At 51.3% G+C, this 22,741-nt stretch overlaps 1 long non-coding RNA gene across 3 annotated transcripts; it reads left to right on the forward strand.

Moving 5' to 3' along the window:
* Positions 1-6,625: 6,625 nt before the first annotated feature.
* Positions 6,626-12,289, forward strand: LOC123587747. 3 transcript variants are annotated; one of them, XR_006707496.1, is made up of 3 exons: positions 6,626-6,984; positions 7,673-9,518; positions 11,523-12,289. It is a non-coding gene; the product is annotated as an uncharacterized LOC123587747 (long non-coding RNA). The 3 variants fall into 3 exon arrangements; XR_006707497.1 differs by having other exon boundaries at positions 7,673-7,794; positions 9,375-12,289; XR_006707495.1 differs by having other exon boundaries at positions 7,673-12,289.
* Positions 12,290-22,741: the final 10,452 nt, after the last annotated feature.

Here is a 22,741-nt window from a genome sequence, read left to right on the forward strand (position 1 = left end):
AATTTCTATGGTGTGAATAGCCCTACTGTGGCCCACGTCAAGTCGCCCATGGACTGCACGCAGACTTGGGAGGGGATGCCATAGAACTCGCTCCAGCACACGCCCAGCCAGGCAGCGTTGAAGCGACCCGCCAGCCCCACGGCCTCGCACTGCTGTCTCCAGCAGCCACTGCTGTGCATGAGGGCAGGGCCTCTCTGAACCAGGATGAGGTGTTAGGGGTATGGCCTTTTGAGTCAATCTGATCTAGGATGAAATCCCAGTTCTGCCATTTAATAAAATGGATGGCTTTCGGCCGGTTGCTTAACCTTTTCTTATCAGTGAAATAAGATTAATGTGACTTGTATCCCAGACACGTGAGCATTACGAGCTCCCGCGTACAAGTCACTTCGCACAGTCGCCTGCGTAGGAGGCATTCGGTAAACGTAGGCAGCAGTGGGGGAGTGAGACCCGCGGAGCACGGTGCTGTTTGGGGAGTCTACAAGCAAATGCTGAAGGACACCCGGCACCCGGCATAGTCTCTGGAACACCGTCCGAGCCCTGTGCAGACCTCTTGAGAATTAGGTGGGGATTGGATCTTCGCCTTCAGATTGGAGAGACGTTACCGCGGTATCTCATTCGCAAACAAAAAAAAAGATCGTCTGTACATACAGACTGAGTGATCTTGCGACTTCATTTTGCGATGTCAAGGGCATCAAGAAGCTCTCCTGTCCCAAATAATACTTTTCGCACCTGCTCAATGACACCTGAAATTCCGCCGTGTGGCCTCATTCTAACACCGAGCTGCCAGCACGCACGCAGATGCAGAGCCCGAGGTCACCGGAGGCTTGCTAGCCAAGGGAGGGCACTGGGTGTAGGGGACCGTGTGTGTAGAAGGCGAGACCAGCGGAGGGGCAGGGCTCTAGACCAACGTGACGGTGTCCCAGTTTTGCTCAGACGAGCCCCAGTCCAGAGGGAAGGTAATGACAGGGGCTCCCGGCACCTTTGTTATTTGGGAGAATATTCAGTCTGGGGCAGTAGAGGACGGACAGAGACCCACGCAGCTGGGAGCCGGCACACGGGCAGCATGGGCAGTGCAGGATCCAGGATGGGGTGATCCCTGGGTTCCAGAGAGGCTGAGAATTTGCTAAGAACACAGGCTAGTTTGGGTTCCTTAAGCTCACACGTCACCTCCAAGATCCTTTCAGTGACATCTGTGGGCAGGGGGGAGGTGGAAAGAGCAGGGAAAGTAGCGACAGGAAGAAGGCGTCACTTAGGAGTTTGGTTTGAAATAAAAACTCTTACCCGTGTCACGAAGTGGGGCCAGGAAGTGATAGGAGAGGAACCCTGACTTAGAGGAAACGCTAAGCAGGAAGAAGGGGGAGGGGGGGAGGCAGGAGGAAGGGGAGAGAGGAAAAGGCGAAGGAAAAAGGAAGCCATGGAATAACCCCAGGGAGGGGAGGAGAAGAGGCAGGGGAGGCCGCAAAGGGAGAGGAGGAGGAGAGTGGGATCTGCGAGGGAGGAGGGAGAGCCGGGAGGGTGAGGGGCACGGGAGGCGGCGGGAGGAAGCGACGGAGAGAGAGGACTGGAGACCTTGAGAGTCTTACATTTTGATCAAGGCATGACTGATAACATTCCAGCGGACCATCTTTCAGCCCCCTTGTTTGATGACAAAGCTCATCCCCCGTCCGCCATCCATTATCGGTTCTCCCTCCCCGAGGCGAGGGCATCAATAATGCTCCCTCTCCGCGATGCTGTGCCTCCCCCACGCCGCACGCAGGCCTGGCCATCGCTGGTGGGCATTCCCGCCGCACATCATTACCGCCCGGACCCCATCCCTCCCCCCACCTGCCGGGCGGCTGACCACCCTCCCCAGATGCCTCACTCCCGCAGGGAGCCCCTCTGCGGAGAGCTGGGCCCTGACCCCGGACCAGACAGGCAGCCAGTCTCCACCCGGGCTGCTGGATGATCCCTGACATCGTGGTACCAGGGCTTGATTTTTAAAAATGATTGTTTAGTTTTGTCTTGTGTTAATTAAGAGGGAGGCTGAACTTCCCCACTCTGGTTGGCTCCTCCAAGAGACCTAACAGTTTGAATTTGAATGCAAACATCCTCAAACATCTGTTGCCGTAATTTGGTTGGATTAACTGTCTAGTTTGCTGGGCCATCTGCTGTCCTCCCCAAACCCCATCACTGCTCTTACCCCCGCTGGGCTGGTCTCTCACCTGGCTGCCCCTCTACAGGTGGAACAAGGGGCCCAGAAGGTAACCCCAGGTCAAAGCCACAAGTCTTCTTCCAGAAAAATCTGGAAACAGGCTGGCCAGGCCCGACCAGGTACCAAATGCCAGCAAGGGGAACCCAAGGAGGGAGGGTTATGTCTACGCAGCTGGGAGGCCAGACCTCAGAGCTGTGTGACCTAAACCAGATTTCCCTCCAAGGCTATCTAAGCCTTTCTCTCCAAGGCCAGAGCTGCCGTGCCAGGATACTGGGATGACGCCCTGAACGGCTCTGGGAGCACTGTTCTCTATGAAAGGCATCCCTGGAGTTGTACAGTAGACAACCCGTGCAGCTGCATTGGGCAACTTTGCGCTCAGTCCCTGCAGAAACCGTCTTAAGCTGACATCAGGCTCCCAAGCTCCCTACTCTGGCTCTGCAGAAGCACAGCCCAGGATGCCCAAGCTGCTGACCACCTCAGGCAGAGGGCTGCCTCCCAAACAGGATCAAAGGCACAGGTTTCAGGAGTCCTGCAACCTGCTTCTGAGGCCTCACTTGGGGACACTGCGCTGCCATGTGTGACCTCAAGGCTCGTTTCAGTGGAGCCCCAGCCGGGACGTATTGCTTGGCCTTGCACTTGAAGTGGGGCCGGCTCAGGTAGAGTGAGGCAGCAAAATAAGCAAAAGAGAGCAGGGATTCGGATCCTGGGATTTGCTCTTCCTCCGCAGCCCCCTCACCGGACTCGTCCTCCCTCCCCCCGCTCCCCTCCCTTCGGCCAGATCTCTGTTCCACGGTCCCCTTCGGCTGCATTCACCCCGTGACTCATGCCATTTTCTGAGCCCGCATGCCTCACTCCATCTCTGCCCATCTCCCAAGGTCCAGGTCAGGTGCCCCGTCCTCCATGGGGCCCCCCGGAAACGATCTCCCTGTTCCCAACGCCCATGACATCTGTGAGGGCCACCCGGGGAACAATTGCCATCTACTTCCTCGTATTACTTTCATTGCTTGTTTTCATCTGCACCCACGAGCTCATGCTCTGTAAGCACGCACGGCTGATGAATGAATGGATGAGGGAATGAATGAAACCGTCTGACATCGGCATAACAACGAAGGCCCCCGCACCCCTGGAAAAACCGAGTGCATATTCCACATGCATATGTGGGACCTACAACCTCCCAACACCTGTCACCGATTCCGGGGTGTGCACAGGTTGGTGACTGCCACCGGGAAGGGGTCCATTTCGCTGGATGCCGCGAACAAAGTCAGACAGTTAATAGAAACCTATTTCTAATTGCTTGACATATAATAGATACACCTCCAACCAGCTGAGACCGCCGGATCCCATTCAAAGCCCTGCTTCCTGGCTTACACCTAAGCCTTTCATGTTTTATTAGAGCTCTGCACATTTCATTTCCTTTTATGTGCAGAAGAAAATGGACCCTTGGTTCTAGGACACTCACAGCACACTTTTACTTGTCAAAGGGCAGCTCTGTAGGAAGCAACCCCCCTGCCTCAGATTGGTGAATTCGGTTTCAGCAAAGGTGGAGAAGGCAAGGGTCACTCTCTACCCCACAGCCTCATCCAGGAGTATCAAGGTCCCGACTGCGTGCAGGCCAGGGACGGATCGGATGTGGACAGGACAGGGCGGCCCTGTTCCCCGGCTTGCGTTCCTGCTCACCGCGAGAGCAAATCAGCACCCCAACATCTCCCAAGTTAGGAGCTGCCGCTAATATCTCAGCAGAGTGGAAAACTCCGCCAACTCTGTCCCAAACAGGGCTCTTGTGGCAGTCCCGTGGGTCCCTGCCTCCCCCAGCCTCTCCCAGCCTGGACACTGAGACCACCCACAGCCACACTGGCAAAATACCAGCAACCTTGATACTGTCCCCGGCCTGGAGCAGCCTGGGATCCGTCATCCTGCTGATGCTGGGTCACTTGCTGGGGCTCCCAGTGGCCCTCGGCTCCAGAGGGGGCCGAGCGTGGCAGGATTTCCTCGGAGCAGCACGAGGGGCTTGTCCCCACGAGGAAGCCCAGAATGGTGCATGACGGGTGCCACGGGGCCACAGCAGTCCGGCCTCCTGAAACCACACCCCTAGTCACAACCACACCCAGGTTCCTGCCACAAATGGACGGCTCTTCCCAAAACGTGGCACGGAGACGCGTTCGCCTCAGACCTGACCCTTGGCTAACACCCAAGACTCTGTGGGACCGGACTCCTCAGAAGTGGACCTCCAGGACACTGGGACACAGGCTTGTGGCTCTCTGTAGCTGACCAGGGACTTCAGCCTTCACCCCCTGTGCCGGGACCAGCGATGACAAAGCCCTTGGTTAAATCTCCGCATGTTGGCAACAGTGAAGTCCTTTAAGCTTTATGAAACCATGGCCGTGTGTGAGGGTCCACCTTGTTGTGTATCACCTGCGTTCAGTAGCAGGAGCCTCTGAAGCCACCTTTGAGTCTACTGCGTGATGAGTCACCTGTCCCAACCACATAGCACCATGTGGCAGAGGGGCATTTCACCCCCAGGATCCAAAGCCTGGGGAACCTGAATGAACTGTGTTAGCCCCTCGGGTCTCCCCGGTGCCCTCCTGGCCTCGCTGCTCCGTGTTGGGACCTCCAGAAGCAATAAGAGTAGAAGAGGCAATGACCTTCCCAGTCGGACAGGGTCGTGTTTCTCTCAAGGGTAAATGAAGGGCTGGTCTGCGAAAGCCTCCAAAAATAACAACTGCCGTTAAAGCATTTTAGAGAGAGGGGATAAGGGTAAGTGTAGAACTGGACCCAGACCAAGGACAGCAGCCCCACTGGCTCTGTGTCCGGGAGGGGAGAAGCCAAAGAGGGCAGTGAGCCCGGTCACCCTCACTTTAGCCACGCGAGTGGGCAGGGGCAACGTGAGCCCTCTCGTCAGCCCATCGTCACCTGAAAACCTTCTGTAGATCACCAGGGCTCTTAGGATAAAGACCAAAATCCTTGGTGGGCCTGGTCCTGCCCACCTCCAGCCTCCCCGTGCACCAGGGATCCCTGGCTCAGTGCATCCCGGTGTCCCCCCGGCTCTCCCGCCCTCTGCTCACATGCAGTCCTGTGCCGTGTCCCTGGGGGAGCCTCGTCTGAGCTCCAGAACAGATCGCAGGCACGGCTTCTCTCTTGTAACCGTTGCAACCACCGGGATCTTTCTTCCGGTGTTGGACTATCTGATTAAATATGCCTTCCTCTGGACTGTCAGTCCCGTGAGGGCAAACTGTGCGGGTTTCGCCGCGAATGTTCTCCTCAGCAACTAGCACCGTGCCTGGCACAGAACAGACCTGTCTGTTGCACAAGTGAATGAATCCAAGAAAGCTTCATTAAAAAGCAAAGGTTCAGGGGCACCTGGGTGGCTCAGGCGGTTGAGCCTCCGAGTCTTGATTTTGGCCCAGGTCAAGATCCCAAGGGCAGGATTCTCTCTGCCCTTCCCCGACTTGTGTGCACAGGTGCACACACTAAAGAAATAAATAAATACACACCTACGTAAAAGCGAAGGCTCAGAACTGGTGAGATGATGGGCTGGGCCAGACACAACCTGACAAACTGCAGGCGGGGGCAGGCTGTGGCTTTGGAAGCATGAACCCCAGGCTCAGATTCTCTGACCTTGTCCAGCCCCACCCTGACCCCAGGGCCTGGTGCTGCACTGTGCACGTGTCTGCAGTTGACAGTTCGCATGGGACAAAGCGCTCTCGTGTATACAACACGCTCCAGGGCTATTGTCAAACAGTCCCATTTCTCAGATGAGAAAATGGCGTCACAGGTGCTAAGCACCAAAGTCAAATGTGAGCTTAGGGCTTCTCCCTACACATGGGACATCATTTTTTTCACCCGCACCCAACATGTAAATGATTCCCTTAAACCCCTCTGAGCACCATTGTCCACTCTCCTATTTTCTTCGACCTCGTGACTTAACATATTTTTTATTTCCCTACTACCATTGTAGTAAATATTTCAAGATAGAGGACCTAAGTGTGTTTTATTGAAAAAAAATGCTTCGGGGCGCCTGGGTGGCTCAGTCGGTTGAGCATCCGACCTAGGCTCAGGTCATGATCTCGCGGTCCGTGAGTTCGAGCCCCATGTCGGGCTCTGTGCTGACAGCTCGGAGCCTGGAGCCTGCTTCGGATTCTGTGCCTCCCTCTCTCTCTGCCCCAACCCATTCGCATCCTGTCTCTGTCTCTCTCAAAAATAAATAAATGTTAAAAAAGAAAAAAAGTTTTACTGAATGAAGTCCAAAGCTTAGATTCTGCTCATCCCTCTAGTTAATTGATAACCAATTGATAACGGTCGATTTATTATCCCCATTCAGTCCCATCCTGCCGGACCTCCTGCTTCTGGATGACTGTTCCACCGGCCACATGACAAAAAGCACATGTAATCTTTCCGTTCTTTGTCTCCAACCCCACATTTTCCAAGATACTCGGGCTTTAAAAGCATGAAGACCTCATATCCATCTCCATTATCCTGTTGGTGACAGAGTGTCTCCCAAAAATCGTGTGCACTGGAACCTGAGAATGTGACTTTGCTTGGAAATAGAGTCCTTGCAGATGTAATCAAACTAAGATGAGGTCATTTGTGTCCTTACAAGAAGAGGAAAAATTTGGACACAGAGATGCACACGGGCAGAAGGCCATGTGATAGAAGACAGATCGGAGTGGCCATCTATGTGACTAGGAGCACCAGGGACTGCCAGCAGTCACCAGAAGCGGGAAGAAGAAGGGAGGATGGAGGTTTCCGAGGGAGCACGGCCCGACCTTGATTTTGGACATCCAGCCTCCAGAACGGTGAGGAAACAAATTTCTATTGTTTCGAGTTACTCAGTTAATGGTGCTTTGTTACAGCGGCCCCAGGAAAGTAACACAGTGACCATGACCATTTCTTTCTTTGCAACCCTCCTGAATTTTACCATTTTCCGCCTTCGTCGTTATCGAACCCCTCCTGTATGCAAAGCATAAGGTTAGGCTCTGGAGAAGCAGACCTCACTAAGGTCAGGGAGTACAAATCCACATCCTCAAGAAGCTTAGGATTGAGTCAGAACTGGAAGATACATCTGGAAATGGCCCAGGTTAAAAAAAAAAAAAAAAAAAAAAGTGTGCAGCGGGGGCCCATGAGGGACAAAATATTTGCCAGGGAGATCAGAGGACAGGAGAGTCTCTGTAAAGAAGGTGCTTTGGAAAAGAGAGAGATTTAAGGCGAGAGATTTAAGGCACATCTTTAAGGATGACATCGAATTTTGCTGAGTAAAGCTGAGACGGACGTGACGTGGAAATGCAGAAGTATTCCATTTGGGGAACGGCCAGCCTGGCTGGGGTGGGGAGTCGCGTTAGAGGTGGCTGGACAAAAGGAAGGATCACAGAGCCCTGGGATGCCACACTTAAGGATTAGGGCTGGCCCCGAGAGGTGGGGTGGAGGGCGGGAGAAGAGCACTGAAAGCCTTCTGCTCTGGACTGACGTCATCCCGTCATGCCTTAGGGCGGCGACCAAGCAGCGGTTGTTACCGATAAAGTCCTGTGGAACGAACCAATAGGAACGATGGTTCTGTAGTTATGCGTTGGAAACACACTTCTCCGCTCTACGATTGGAGTAAGCACACAGTGAGTCCACTGGATTGTTTCTTCCCAGACAAGACTTGCCCTGGCTCTAAGGAAGTGAGCTGGGGGAAATTTCGGGCAGGAGACAGGGCACTGAGTCATGCCATGGTCAGAACAAAGAGAAAATAGCCCTGTGTCACTGCAAAAGTGGGATTCCCATGACCAAAGTGCAATGTGTACCTCACTTTATCTAGCACATGGCTCCAGGGGAGTCTAAATGCTGGGCTTGGGGGAGCCCTGTCCTTCCAGATGCCAGGACAAGTGCCCGGCTTGCCCAGGGACCCTCTCATTTGGCTTCTGCACAAGTTCAGCACTGGTGTTTAACTTTCCTCCCTTTTTTTTTTTTCTTCCTCCCTGTTATTTAAATGGTTTTAAACATGAAACTAGGCCAGGAAAAGGGGGTGGCATTGTTTTAATAATTAGCAATTATGATCGCTGCAATATTAATTGCATATTTCCATAGCAAACACGTCCCCAGAGGGCCAGGGGGAGTGGTGGTTAGAGACTGCCAGAGCCTAAAACTGGAATTCCTGAGAACAGAAAGAGGAGAGGAAATCAACTTCTTCCATTTAAGCAAATTACCACGGGGACTGCAGGGCCCCTCTAATTAGCCCAGCTTGCAGGAGCTGGTGAGCAGGCTGGTGGGAAGTCTCACTCGGTACCGCCGGGCCTGCCCGCGCAGGCCCCTGCCCCGTTATTTCTTTTATTTTTGTCATTTGGGCAAGACAGCAGCTTGTTTCCAGGGGGGCAGCTGGGCCGGGCTGGAGGCTGACACTCCAGATCTCAGTGCCCCGGGCCCCCAGGCTGGGACCCCGGGTTCATTTGTGCAAATCCTGACCACAGAAGGGCAAAATGGGACAGGACCGCAGGCGATTCCGCGTGGTGGCGCTCGAGGGAGGCTGCGGCAGGGGAGGCCACGGAGCCTGCCTTTCCGATTCTGTGACACAGATCGAGGGGTTCAGGGTGGAACGGGGGTGGGGGGAGGAAGAAGCAGAGGGCGTGGGAGAAGCAGGCATGACGGGAGGAGAGGGAGAAAGGAGGGCCCCCAAGGGAAGGTGGTGCTGTAGAAAGAAGCAGCAGCCGAGAGGGGCAGGCAAGCGAGTAAGGGGGCCTGAACTGCAGGCAGAGGAAAGAAATGAGGGAGAGCAGGGTAGGGATTAAAACGAAAAGGCGACGGAGCCATCAGGCCGAAGGTAAGATTAATCAGAGAAGACTTCCTGGAAGCGGGGTCCTTCATGACTGCTTCTGGGGCTCTTTCTAACCCATCACACCTCCTCCCCAGCATCACCTTTCATTAGCCACTGAGTTCTTAAAAGCAAACTTCCTAACAGAGGCAAGCCCCGCCTGGCTGTGTCTGTGGCCAGGGGGCCATCTCCCAGAAGGGGGAAGGGTCCCATCCACCTGCTCCTGGTCTGTTTCACAGGACACATGGTCTTCGTTTTAAAGTAAACTTGCTAAGCAAAACTCCAAATTCACAAATAGAGACGTTACAGGGTAATAATTCTCATTGTAAAAGGGTTCCCCCTAAGGTGCCTTTAAATGGGGGGGGACCCTCCCCCGTGCATGGAGGCGTTTGTTTACAGATCATCGACTCCTCGATGGAGAAGCTGGGAGGCTTGACGGAGAAACTTACACACAAAATGTCTCTGGCTGCTTCCAATGGAAAAAGATAAACAATGAAAATAAAGCGAATGTGCTTCAAGAGACGGGAATCCAATCGTGCAACGGTAATGATAGCGATAATACTTGATGCATACAAGTGCCCGTCATTTCGCAGAGCTCTTCATGCCTCCTGTCCCCCCCCCCCCCGCCCCAGCCCCTGTCAGAACAGCGGTGGGGCCATCACCCTGTGCATTGGCAATGCCACAAGGAAGGTCAGAAATCAGTCCCAGTGGGCAGGTGAGGATACGAGGCCCAAAGGTCTTAGTGCCTACCTGAGGTCACACCTTGCACAGGCAGACTCTGAACCCCGCCCACACTCGGTGTTTCTGGGATTGTTTTCATCACCTCTTGCTCCCCGTGCGGGCGAGAGAGGGATTCCCGCCCTAGGATGATAGGGACAATGGGACACACGACACCCAACACCAGACAGGTGAAATGGAGAGCAAGCGGTCCCTTGGTCACAGATGCTCAAATCCCGAGAGCGAGGATGTCTCACGCTGTGCAGAGCCACCTGGGGGGATGCCCTCGGGAACAGAGGGAACAACAGGGGCTGTGGAAGGCAGGCTTTGTAGTGGAAAGAGGGCGAGATGCCCCCTGGTTCCTAAGGGAAGGTGTGACCCGCTTGTTTGAATCATTCAGGGATGAGCATGACCAGAATTGGCCCGTGGATAAGGACAGTGGTGTGGTTGGGGACCCTTATCTGTGGAAGCAGGGTGAGGAAGGGAACATTAGTTTAGATGCTTTGGGGTCCTCCCAATTTCACCAGCTGCCAAAGCAGCACCTTAGTCAGACTTTAATCTCAGGCCCCGCACCACAGAGGTCCCCTTAGGGACAAGGCCCCGTACCCGTCAGCACCCTGGACAGCCCATGTTTCAATAACATGGCCAAGGGCTTCTAAGAAACGATACCACCCAATGCCCAAACCAGGTCAGGAGATGATGTGTCCCCAAGGCAGCGCAGGGCCAGCGGCTCGGTCCCAGAGCAGCTTTCCCCGCCCCCACCGCCCACCCTGGGCTGGGCTGGGTGGGTTATGGGAGCCCCAGCCCATAAAACACATTCCCCTCCCACCCCTCCCACCTTCCTCTGTTAACAAGTCTGGTAGGCTTTGCTCACTCTGTGTGTACACAAACATTACCCGGTGTATTTTTGATCTTACTTATCCCTGGGAATCCATCTCAAAGCCGCCTTTGGAAACTCCTAAGCAGGATGTAATGCGTGGATTTCAGCCTCTGCTCGATAGTTTGCAATGTAGTTATTCCCCAAGCCTTAGCATGTGGGAAGAAAACAACCGAAGCAGAAACATGTTTAACCAAACAGCAGCTTGGGGGTGGGGGGAGATGGGGAAGGGAGAAAGAAAGGGAGGGACAGAGAGGGGAGGCCCTGGGCAGCCCTTGTGCCTGCTTCTTCCAAGAACTTGCTAAATGATTTCTAGAAGCTGCCTGCCTCAGCCCCAGAACTGTCTGGGCGTCCTCTGGCCAAGGGTGCCTGCCGGGTGCTGTTGGCAGAGGGAACTATGGAGGGAGGTCCAGGGGCGATCAGCAGGTAGAAACGTGGAAAAATGCTCCTGCCAGAACATTTGAAAGTACTTTGAAGTTTAAGGAGAAAAACATAAGGACATAAAACATGATTCCACTACAATAACTCTACGAGGTAAGCATGACTAAGGACAAAAATTAAACGGCGATCAAGAAAAATCAAAGTGCTTTGTAATAACTGGGTGGCGGGTGGGACTTTGACTCCCCCCCCCCCCACCTTGGAGAGGTCTTCTATTATAATAATAGTGTTTGGGTAATTATAATATTCTGGTGTGATTATGAATAGTGTTGGGGTAACTGGTAAGAATCAGGAAGGAAAAAGAGAGTGTGGTATCACCCCTCTGAGAACTAGTCATCCAGATAAAGGGGCCACTTGAAGCCATCACGCAAATATCTCTTAATTAAAAGAAGTCAAAGGGAATGCTGGGTAGGCTTGAAATTAGGGATTGGTCTGTAAGCAGAGGTGGCTTCCGGAAGGAGGAAGTGCCGGAGATAGAAACAGCCACACTGAATCTCTTTCAACCCACCCTCTAGGCAGGTCAGGCCTGCAGGAGTGATCGGTTTGTCCCCGGTGTCTTTTATCCTTTGTGGAGGGCCAGCGCCCCACCTCGAATCACCTGAAACCAGAGCTTACGTGACCGGGTCCGAGCCACCCCGGGACAGGAGGCTGCAGAGGGACAGAGGAAGCCCAACCTGCAGCCACCACAGCCACCAGAATGGCATGGGAGCCTTAAGGGACGAGACGAGGCTCTCACCCGCTCCCTGCCGAGCTCTGGGTGCTCAGTACGTTTCTCCAATACACGTCCACACTGGGTGGCCACGCGTCGAGATTCCAGAGATCTCCGGACCCCGTGCTGAGGCTCTGGGAGAGGCGGCAGCCACGAGAGCTCCAGTGCCTTCGTCAGATGGATGCCACATAGACAGCGGTAACTATTTACTGGATGGAACCGGGAGGAAACAAGGCCACCAGGAGTGCTTCGTGGCTGAGGCATCCGACACAGAGGTGACACGGGCTGTGCTGGGCCTACAGCTGTAGCCCCTGAAGTCTTACCCAGTTCCTCATAACCCTTGATCCCAGCTCCCACCACACGTCTCCCAGCGCCGCTTCTGTGCCCGGCCAGCTCCCCGGATCCCACCTCTGCCCACCCCGTGCTTATCACGTGTCAGCACACCCTAGGCTTCCGGTGAATCGCTGTCCCCCACTGAATCTGTGTAGAGGACTTTGCATTGTAAAATCATGTTATACTGTATTGTATTCTCCAATATTGCTGTTATTATACACTCCAATATTACTATCATCCCCAATATTCTTATTATTATCTCCAATGAGCGGGTTCGTTGTCATTATAAGAGTAGATATCTGCGTGTGCACGGGCCACAAAGGTGAACCGAGGACGGGTCCATGCCTAAGGGCCAAGTCCATCTGGATGGACCAGGTCAAAGGCCGAGGAAGGTCAGAGCTGAGTTAGAACCTGAGGAGCCAGCAGGAAACAGCAATGGTGTGGACAAGCACAGATGTTCAGTAGTTCCCTGCTGAGCAGAAACGCACCACGGACAATGATGAAGGGGCGAGAGTGGCCCCGGACGAGAGGGCGCTGAGGACGGGTAGCTCTCGTTTCTGCTTTGGCCAAATGCGAGTCCCACTGAAAACTAGGAGACGCTGCGTCCCCTGGAGGGAAAGACTGTTGGGGACGGACAATAGCCTCAAATTATTTTGGACGCGAGTGGAGGCAGAAAGAAGTAAGTAAATAGGCAGATGAAAGAAAAGGAAATTTGAAAAGATAGAAACGTCAGAGCTGGGAAGGGATATTAAGGATTGTTCTGGTTGAACCTCCAAGTCGACAGACAAGGACATCAGGCCCCGCGAAGCTGTAGGATTTCCCCAAGGTTAGCGAGTGATCCAGGATTCATCCCTAGACCCGTGTCTGTCCGCTCCCCTTGTCTAACAGCAGGATGTCATTTACTGTCTGTCTCCTCCACAGAAATATGACCTCCCGGAGAGCAGGCACCGTGTCAGTTTTGTCTCTCCAGCACCTAGGACGCTGCCCGGCACATAGTAGGTATCCATCAAATGGGATGGAATCCAACGGATGGGATGCAATAGAATGGGCGGAACAGAATGGGTAGGATGGAATGGAAGAGTTAGCAGAGCTGGGACTAGGATTCGGGTGTCCTCATTTCCATTTGACGGGAGAGGCAAAAGACAACCGCAAATGCCCTCCCTCCTGGCCTTCCTCCTGTGGGATGCTTCACCTCTGTCTCCACTTCCCTTGTCTCCAGCCAACTGATCTCCCACCCCAAGCAAGTAGGGAAAGGGTCTCCAGCACAGGCTGGGCTGCTGGGAACCAGGAGCCAGCCTCTTGCCTTGGAGACGGAGGACAGAGAACCAAAGTCCCCGTCCTGGGTGAGAGCAGCTTTGGGAAGTGAGGGGCAGTTGGTTAGCCAGAGGTAGAGAGGCAGACCCTAATCCAGGTCGACTCTTTAGCCAGAGAAACCAAGAGAGACACAGAAGGCAGCTCAGGAAGTAGGGCCAAGGGCCACTGCTGAGCCCGTGCTACAAACACCATGCCACCTCTGCTGCCTGCTAACTTCTCTCCCGAGGCCCACCGCAGGGTCATGGCCAATCCGCCAATCCCAGAGTATTTACTCGACAGCCTTGGAGAAACTGGGAAGGGGTATTTTATGGCAACCACAGTGACAAGCCCTCCTAATTCCACGATTGCGTTAGGGTGGCAAGACACACGCTCCCAGCGCATCACCTCCATTCTCCCTGATGCTGGGGCACTGGATCTCTGTCCATTTCTGTTCCCTCCCCCGTGACGACCAACCCCACAGTCACCACTCACACGCCGTTGACTCTTTACTGTTAAACCTGCTCCCACTCGCAGAGCCCAGGCCAATTATCCTCAGAGTGACTCTTGGCCAGTGACGGAATCCAGGCTGTGCTTTGGGGGCTGAGCTGGACAGGATCCCCTTGTCTGGTTGTCCTGTCCGCGCTATGTCCCAGCAGTTGTCGGGACTGCCTGCCTAGTCCTAGAGCCGTTCCCTGACTTGAGGAATCTGCGTGCCTCCTGGCTTTTTGACACGTGCCTCACATTGTCCCCAAGTCTCTGTTCTATTCATCTCCCTCTCTGACACTCACCTCCACCCGCACCCATCACCGTCACACCCTTGACTGCCCACCAAAACCACACCACCAGGAGGAACCCCGTGACCTCCCACTGCTGTGTGTTCACCGACCCCCTCCGCCCTCCTGGGCTGCAGAGCCCCTGCCTGCGTCGCGACTGCCATTTTCCGGGTCCTTGCCCCTCTGGTGTTGCTCCCAGCCTTGCCTCGGCGCCACCATCTCCGACTCCCTATCCAGTCTGCCCACAAAGCCCACCATGCAATATGGCTCCCCTCAACCACGCCACCCCTCACCTGACCGGGGAACTGGCCACTAGCATCCACTACTGATTGTCCAGCGAGGGTGGCGGGGTTGAAGGGAAGAGCGCCAGCAGAACAATGGGCTGTTGACTATGAATTCCAGTCCTCCTTCCACCCCTGCCTGTTTAAACAGTTAGGAGACAGGCTTTGTCCACTATGTGTGTATACACATATTAGCTACACTACCGCCTATCCTACTGATCCCTGGGAATTTGTTCCAAAGCCGCCTTTTGGAAACTCCTAAGTAGGATGTAATTCGGCGGATTTTATGTTCCGCTCACTGGCTGGCAAAGTCGTTTATTCCGCAAACCCCTGGCACATCAGAGAGAAAGACGATGCATGAGAAACGGGGCTGTTCTATGCCCGCCCACCTGACGTGGCCCCAGCCTGGGCTGCGGAAGACGAGACCCCCTTGGCTAGACAGAGTCTGGGGAAAGTTTCCTAACGTCAAAACTGCTACCTTCTCGGCTTCGATACCGCGGGTTGTTAGGATGAAAGAAACAGGCTGTAAATGGCGTTGAAAAGCAAATTGGATTTGCTTCCCCCAGCCGATACAGCCCTCGGTGCTGCTTGCCAGAGGACGCCGTTTACCTCTCACCTGAAGCAGCCATTTGTCATGTGTCAGAGAATCTGAAATAAAATTCCTTTGTGTACGACTGTCTAATAAAGAGGTTCTCAGCGTTAATAATTTACTCTAAATGCCATCCACACATTGCTTCTCTCGCACCTTCAATCTAAGCTCTCGAAGCTGAGAGGTGTGCAAGGATTTCTGAAGATCCCAAAAATGTGTTCTGGAATAACATTTACACGAAACATCCACCTGCTTTAGATGCGAGGCCGGTGGCTCCGCTTGGAGGTGTTAACATGCACCAGGAGAGCCATCCGCTTGGCGGGGAGGAAGCTTAAATCCACGGAACCCGGGAGGGGAGGGGACAGGAGGACAGGCTTGCAATGCAGAAGAAAGAGAACAGGACAGGAGCGTTCGGGCACCATTCGACCGTTTATCTGTTGAGGGACTCGACGCGCCAGGCTCTCATGCTTGGCTGTAGGACTGTGGGCGTAAAGCCAAGGGCTTCTTCACCTTCGAGACTTTTCTGGAATGATGTGGGGCACAAATCAACAAACGTAGACAAACATATTCAGCTTTGTGAACGAGGTGGATGTGTTGCCTGTTCTGGCCCTCCCCACCCCAGCGAGGGGGTATCCTTCGTCTGGCTTCCTTTCTTTTAGAACCCTCAGCGTTATCATTGACGTGGGTGTCCTAGGAAGTCTGGAAGGTTATGACAAAACCCTATAGATGGGGTGGGCGGCTTAGACCACAGACATTTATTTCTCATAGTTCTAGGGGCTGGGAAGTCCAAGATCAAAGTGCCAACAGACCTGGAATCTGGTGAAGGCCCGCTTCCTCGAGAGGAAGAGAGAGAGAGAGAGAGAGAGAGGGAGAGCGAGAGATGGCTATCTTCACATTGTGTTCTCACATGGCCAGAGCAGAGAGACGGAGGGCAAGGTCTCGTGTCTCTCCTTGGAAGATCACTGGTCTCATTCCTGAGGGCTCTGTCCTTATGACCTGATCACCTACCAAAGGCCCCGCCTCCTGATAGCATCACATTGCCGGTTAGGTAGGATTTCAACGTACAAATTTGGTGGGGGGCGGGGGGGGGGGCGAGGAGGGGTGGGGTGGGCCACAAACATTCAGTCCATAACAGACTGGAAGGTTCAAGGTCAAGGACTAATCTTTTTTGTCTCTGCATCTAGCACAGTGCTTGTCAAACACTGACCCACAGTGTAGACAACCTCAAACCCTATGAGACAGGATACTGATAACAGTGACCAGTTAGGGACACAGCATTTGGCTAAGTGAAGTGTAAGGGCTGGATTTATTTCAGAGAAGTGAGGCCTTAGGTGACAGCCGCCTGTCCTGGGGTCCTAGGCACAGGGAGGTGTCCCCAGAGGCCCTGTGGCAGCCTGCACAGTTTCCACATTTCCAAAAATGGAGGACGCAGCCGCCATATCCAGGGTCCTGGAGACTCTGTCCAAAAGCCAGTTCGATGCTGAGGGGCCACTGGCTTCCTCCTACCCCAAGGATTCTCAGTCTCAGAAGACACGGCAGGACTTTGGGCACCCTCATTGCCTCCTGACATGGTACTCACATTCTGAGAGGTTCAGAGCTCACCCACCCTCTCGCAGGGCTCAGTAGGGACAATCATGGCTGGAATTAAGCAAGGGAGACAGAGGGAGAAGACTGGGGAGGACCCGCAGACAGAAACAGGTGCAGGGAGACAGGGGATCGCTTCTCCCGGCACCCAGGCGAATATCGTTCCCGGTCCAACCCAGAAGTGGCCTGACAGAGGCCTTTTGTTCCTGAGTCAGTGCTCCGTCCCTTACAGGCGAGAGTCCGGCCTGAATACACCACCCAACAGACCCCTAGGTTCGAGGCCCTTAAGAAGTGGCTGGGACCAGAAGAGGCCCAACCTAAGAGGTGCGAGGTGACAGGTGACATTTCCAGGAAGGATGCGAACTTGGGGGAGGGGCAGCGCTTTGAAAAAAAGGAATGAGAACTTTGAAATAAGTACAAAACCCAATGATACCCTTTATAAATCTAAATACGCACAAGGTGGGAACATTAAAGTGGACCATTAAATATTACTAACGAAGTCGTCGCTTTCTAAATATATGTATTGTGTCCTTGCAGACACGGAAAGCTGAAGATGGGAGTGGAAATGTTAATGTGAATGTGTTTTCCAAAGTCATCATTTTTATTCTTCCATTTTCCTTTTGTTGTGACGAGGTCCATTTTTCGTTCTTGCTGTTGCTTATTCATATCAATCTTTGTTGTTTTTCATCCATCTTGGCAAAGGATTGTCTATTATAGTGGCCTTTAAAAAAGACAAAAAGCTTTTGGTCTTATGAATTAACTCTTTGTTTTCTCTTAAATTCGTTTGAGTTTTCATCTTTATTAATTCCTTCTGTTTATTGGCTTTGGTCTTGTATTGTGTATCTAATTTCTTGGGTTGAGGTCCACTTACTTTCAGACTTGGTGTCTTGTCATTAATGGATCTAAGGCTGTAAATTACCTTCCGAATGCCCATACTCCGTATATTTTCATATACTGCGTTCTTGTATTTGTTCTAATAATGCAATTTCCTTTGTGATTGACCCTTTAATTTGATAATTATTTAGAGGACTAAGTTATTTAAATGAGAGGAGCACAGATTTTCTTTCTGCGATCATTTTGCTGATGATTTCTCATTTTATTGCATTATGGTTACTGAATGTGACATTTAGGAAAGATAGTGATCTTTAGAAAGATATTGATATTTTATTTGTGACCTAACACATGGGCAATTGCGTGAATGTTCCAGATATGTTTGAAAGGGGTTGGTGTTCTCTATTGGTTCAGCATATATCACACATTTTGATGTCATGACCCTTGTTAACCATGTTATTTGTAGCCTTTATATCCTTACCTAGTCATCCTGTTGGTCTGCAAAGAGCTAAGTTAGAGCCTCTGATCTGATGCTGTCTTTATCTGTTTCTCCAAGGAATTGCTATCAATTTTTGCTTTATATATTTTTCAAGTTTTTTATTATGTGCATAATGGTTTATGATTGTTATATATCATCTGGACAGGAAGTTCCTTTCAACATAAACTATTCCCCTCTATTTTATTTGTTATGAATATTGTTCTTCCTGTGTCTTGTTTCATTCACCTTCCCTGATATACATATCTTTACATCTTTCCTTTGATTTTCAACTTTTCTATTAGCTTTATATGTGTATCTTGCTGGAAACTTCATGAAACTGGATTTAAAAAGCCCAGATTGAGAAGAATGAAACTCATTCACAAGGATCGCGATTACTGATACGTGTAGTTGTTCTAACGATGCCGTGCATGTGTATCTGTCTATCCTATTTATCAAGCTTTCCGGTTCAGTTTTTACCCACTTTTCTGCCTTTTGCTAATTTGTTTGAGCTGTTTTCATTTGAATCCAGTTTTCTAGTATATAGAGACCATACCCTAGATTTCTACTCTTCTAGGGTTTATGCTTAAAATGTTGTGAGTAATCCCTTGTACCTGCCATAACGACATCTACAAATAACCAATAGCTAGAGTCACCCGAAGCTCAAACTGAAAACAAACCACCTGCCTATCCCTCCCTCCCCACCTCTGCCCGGCTACTTCCTATCCTGATTCCTGATAGTGCCTAAGACTTTTGTTCTGCTTTTTGCTTTTCCTATATTTTTACAATAAACAACAGGCTGTATTAATTTCTCTTCACTTTACTGCGTCTTCCTTGTAGATGCATTATTTGGTACTCGGTTGCATGTGAGACAGTCAGTTGCATAGAATCCGTCTCAACTTTATTCAAATAGATTGGGGGGGGGCAGGAATTAACATGTTTTTATCCTACAGGCATTGAGAGTTATTTGAAAGTGTTTTAAGAGTTACTTTGCGAAGGAAAATGTAATATTTTGTTCATGTTAATGTTAGGAATAGGTTTGGCTTTGTTTAACAAAAAAGCCCACGGAATAGTAGCTTAAAAACCTCAAAATGTATTTTTTTTTTCTCAAGTAAAAGAAAGCCCAGAGGGAATCGGTGCAGGCCTAGTGTGGTCACTACGTGGTATCAGGTACTTGGACATCTGCCTTATTGTTTCATAGAACACGGTTTCTGTTCCCAAAGCCACCTCATGCGTCAATATGGCTGCTGGGACTCCAGCCATTACATATCCAAAATAGCAGGAAGGAAGAAGGCAGAAAAAGAAGAGCTTCCCATCCTTTGAAGGAGACTTCCCAGAACACAATGATCCTACCTATATTTATATGCTATGTCTAGCTGTAAAGGAGGCTAAGAAATGAGGGTTTTTGTTTTTTTAACTGGATGGAGCCGTGCCTACATTAGGGCACATTACAGTGAAATTTAAGAATAGCAGGAATCAATAGAAGGTCCTAAAAGCTCCGGAAGAATAGAACAAAAATCACATTAAAAATAAAAGGTCACATTCCAGGGGCACCTGGGTGGCTCAGTCAGTTGAGCATCCGACTTCAATCTCAATCACAATTCAGGTCACAATCTCACAGTTGGTGAGTTCGAGCGTCACATCAGGCTCCTGCTTTCAGCGTGGTGCCCACTTCAGGTCCTCTGCGCCCCCTCTCTCTGACCCTCCCCTGCTTGCACTCTCTCTCTCAAAAATAAACAAACATTTTTTTAAAAAGGTCACATTCCAATGATTCGGAATCAGAATATCTACAGCCACGCTGGCAGCTAACAGGAACCCAAGCAAGCAAAGAGGTGAAGAAAACCCCCAGGAAAATAGCTGAGGGAATAGTTGACACGTTTGAACGTAACGAGAAGAGATCTTCAGGTCTGTAGGAGAAGTGGGGAGTGGATTAGCAATTATGTGCTCACAGGTATACAAAATAAGCAAATAAAAAGAGAAACCACGTATTAATCCAGGGGGGGAGAAAGAAAGAATTATAATCGTAACCCACCGCACAGCTTAGCTGTGAGTAGTATTTATATGGTGACCCAGTAGCGATTTTCACCAAAACTTATGCTGGAGTTTCCTTGGCGGGGGAGGGACAGATACGTGTGTTTGCCAGGGAGGAAACGGACACGTTAAGCCCACGAGTGAACTAAGATCTCACTTTCCACAGTTGAGAGTCAGTAGATAACTCTTAAAACTGAGAAACGAATAAATAGTGACATATACCGGAAACAGAGAAATACGGAAGTAAACGGAGAAATACGGAAGTAAAGGGCACAAGAGGCAGCCGAAAGGATTCACGGCAGTAGCTTCGGGGAGTGTGAATTTAGGGTGCAGAGACAGACCCGGGGGCACACTGCTCTTTTGCATTGCTCCCCCAGTAATACCTCTTTTCTGTACAAATGTCCCAGTTTGCCAAGCAATATAAATCAAAATATACTTAAAGAAATATATTAACGCCAGGCAATTTGGGGCTACTTTTTTCTTTGTTGGCAGGGGAGGTGATGGGGAAAGAAGGCATCTCGTGCTCTAGCCCCAATACATTAATTCTTCCAAAGGGGAATTGGAAGGCTGGTAAATGTTCTGAGTCTGCACTCGTCCAATACGGCTTCATTTTACCCTCACACTTGAATGATAATTTATGTTTGAAGCCATTTCCCCTCAGAGCTTTGAAAATATGCTCCATTATATATATATATTTTTTGTATCCAATTTTGCTGATGAGGAGCACGGCGTCAATCCAGCTCTCATGCCCATGTGTAGTGGGTCGAATAGCGTGTCCCCCCGAAAAGACACGTCCGCGTCCTGACTCCCAGCCACTGTTTCGAGGGTGACCTTCTTTGGGCAGATATAATTAAGTTAAGGATCTCCAGGTGAGATCCTACAGGGCGGGGGCCCTAAATCTGATCAGTAGTGTCCTCGTAACACGAGAGGACACAAAGAGGCCCAGGAAAGAAGGCCATGGGAGGGCGAAGGCAGAGATGGCAGTGACATGGCTGTGAGCCAGTGAAAGTCCGGCAGTGGCGGGAGCCCCCAGGGCCAGGGGACAGACGTGGAACGGACGCGCCCTCAGAGCCTCCAAAAGGAACCAACCGTACCAACTTTCTGATTTCAGACTTCCGGCCTCCAGAAGGGTGATCATTATATTTCTGTTGTTTGAAGCCACCGAGTTGGTGATACTTTGTCACAGGAAACTAACATCCGTGCCCGGAATTGTTATTTCTTTCTGAAGGCTTTCGGGATCCTCCCTGTACCTTCCGTGTTCCAAAATCTCACGGTGATATGTCTACGCTGGTGGGTTTTAAAATTTTGCTGGCCACGTGAATGGGCCCTTTATGTCTAAGGAGTTTTATCTTTCTTCGGTTCTGGAAAATTCCCTTCGATTGATTCCTTAAGCGTTGCCTCTCCTCCATTATTTCTGTTGTCTCGTTTTGGTACTCTTTATTCCTGCATCCTCGGTGTTCGCGAACTTTTCATTCCTGTTTCCTGTCTCCTTAGCTTTTGCACTGCCTTCCTAGAGAAATTCTTGCCTTGATTTTTCAACAATTCTTCCTTTATCTTTGCTCATTCTGCAATTCAGTGCATCAATTTTGAGATTTTGTTATTTCAGCTAACAAACTTTTAATTTCCCTGCTCTCTAGTCGCTTCTGATGCTATGGATCAAAGAGCCTCCCTATCTTTTCGGAGATACCTTCCGGCCGGAAGAAACGTTGCCGTGTGTCCCCAGAACGCCATTATCTGGAACCTTCCTCGGGTCTTCCTATTTTCAATCAGAAGAGTCCAGAAGGGATCTCCGATTCGGACATTGACCGCGGTTGATTGCACCTGGGCGAGGCACCAGGCAACGTGCAGAGCACCTATTTAATATGCATCACCCTATTTAATATCATTTATTTAATGTTACCACAAAGACAGTAATATCAATATCCCCATTTAATAGATGGACAAGCTAAGGCAGGTAGAGTTTACTCGGCCCTGATCACAGTAGAGCTAGTCAGTAGTAGAGATGAAATCTGCAGGTAGGTATGGCTCATTCCAGAACCGGAGCACTTGGCCACTCCATTATTTTGCCCTGAATTATGTTGCACAGATCACAGCCCATCTCTAGATATCAGTTGGTGCATTTGTTAAAGGAGATTAGTGTAGAGCAGTGGTTCTCAGCCGGGAATGACTTTGTTCCCCAGGGGACATTTGACAATGTCTGGAGACATTATTGATTGTCACAACAGGGGAGAGAAGAAGGTGCTTCTGGCATCTAGTGTGTAGGGGCCAGGATGCTGCTAAACGTCCTGCCATGCACAGGACGCCCAGAATGGTCCAGCCCAAGCATCAGCTGTGCCGAGGCAGGGACACCGTGGTGTAGGGCATCTAAAACCTCTTCCAGCCCTGCGAGTCCGTGGTGACAAGTCACCAATGTCAGTGGGAAGTGCAGGAGAGCATCCCCAAAAGGCTTGGGTGGGCCCAGGTCGCCACTGTCATGACAGAACAGACCTTCAAGGCGAGGGACAGGCGTCCCTCCCAGGCCGGAGAGCTGTAGTGACACATTGTTCTGTCCCAGAGGTTGTCAGCCCCACCAACCCCAGACTCCACACACAAGCCCCTCAGCACCAAGTTGACATCTGCTGGGCAAAGCCCCTTGAGACGGGACGTGCAGCATATAAATGTGGGAGTTCCCTCTTTGTGTCTCCTTCTCTCTGTCTTAGACAGGTAGCCGTGCTCCGTTCTGCTTCTCAGCCCCAAGGAGTCCTGCAGGGTGGTGAGCAGAAGAGGACCCCAGGACAGGTGGCCGGAAATGCAGTACCGGAGGGAGGCAGCCAGATGTGGGGGCGGCCGGCTGTG

Source organism: Leopardus geoffroyi, chromosome D3, assembly GCF_018350155.1.
Source record: "Leopardus geoffroyi isolate Oge1 chromosome D3, O.geoffroyi_Oge1_pat1.0, whole genome shotgun sequence".
In the NCBI taxonomy this organism is placed as follows: Eukaryota; Metazoa; Chordata; class Mammalia; order Carnivora; family Felidae; genus Leopardus; species Leopardus geoffroyi.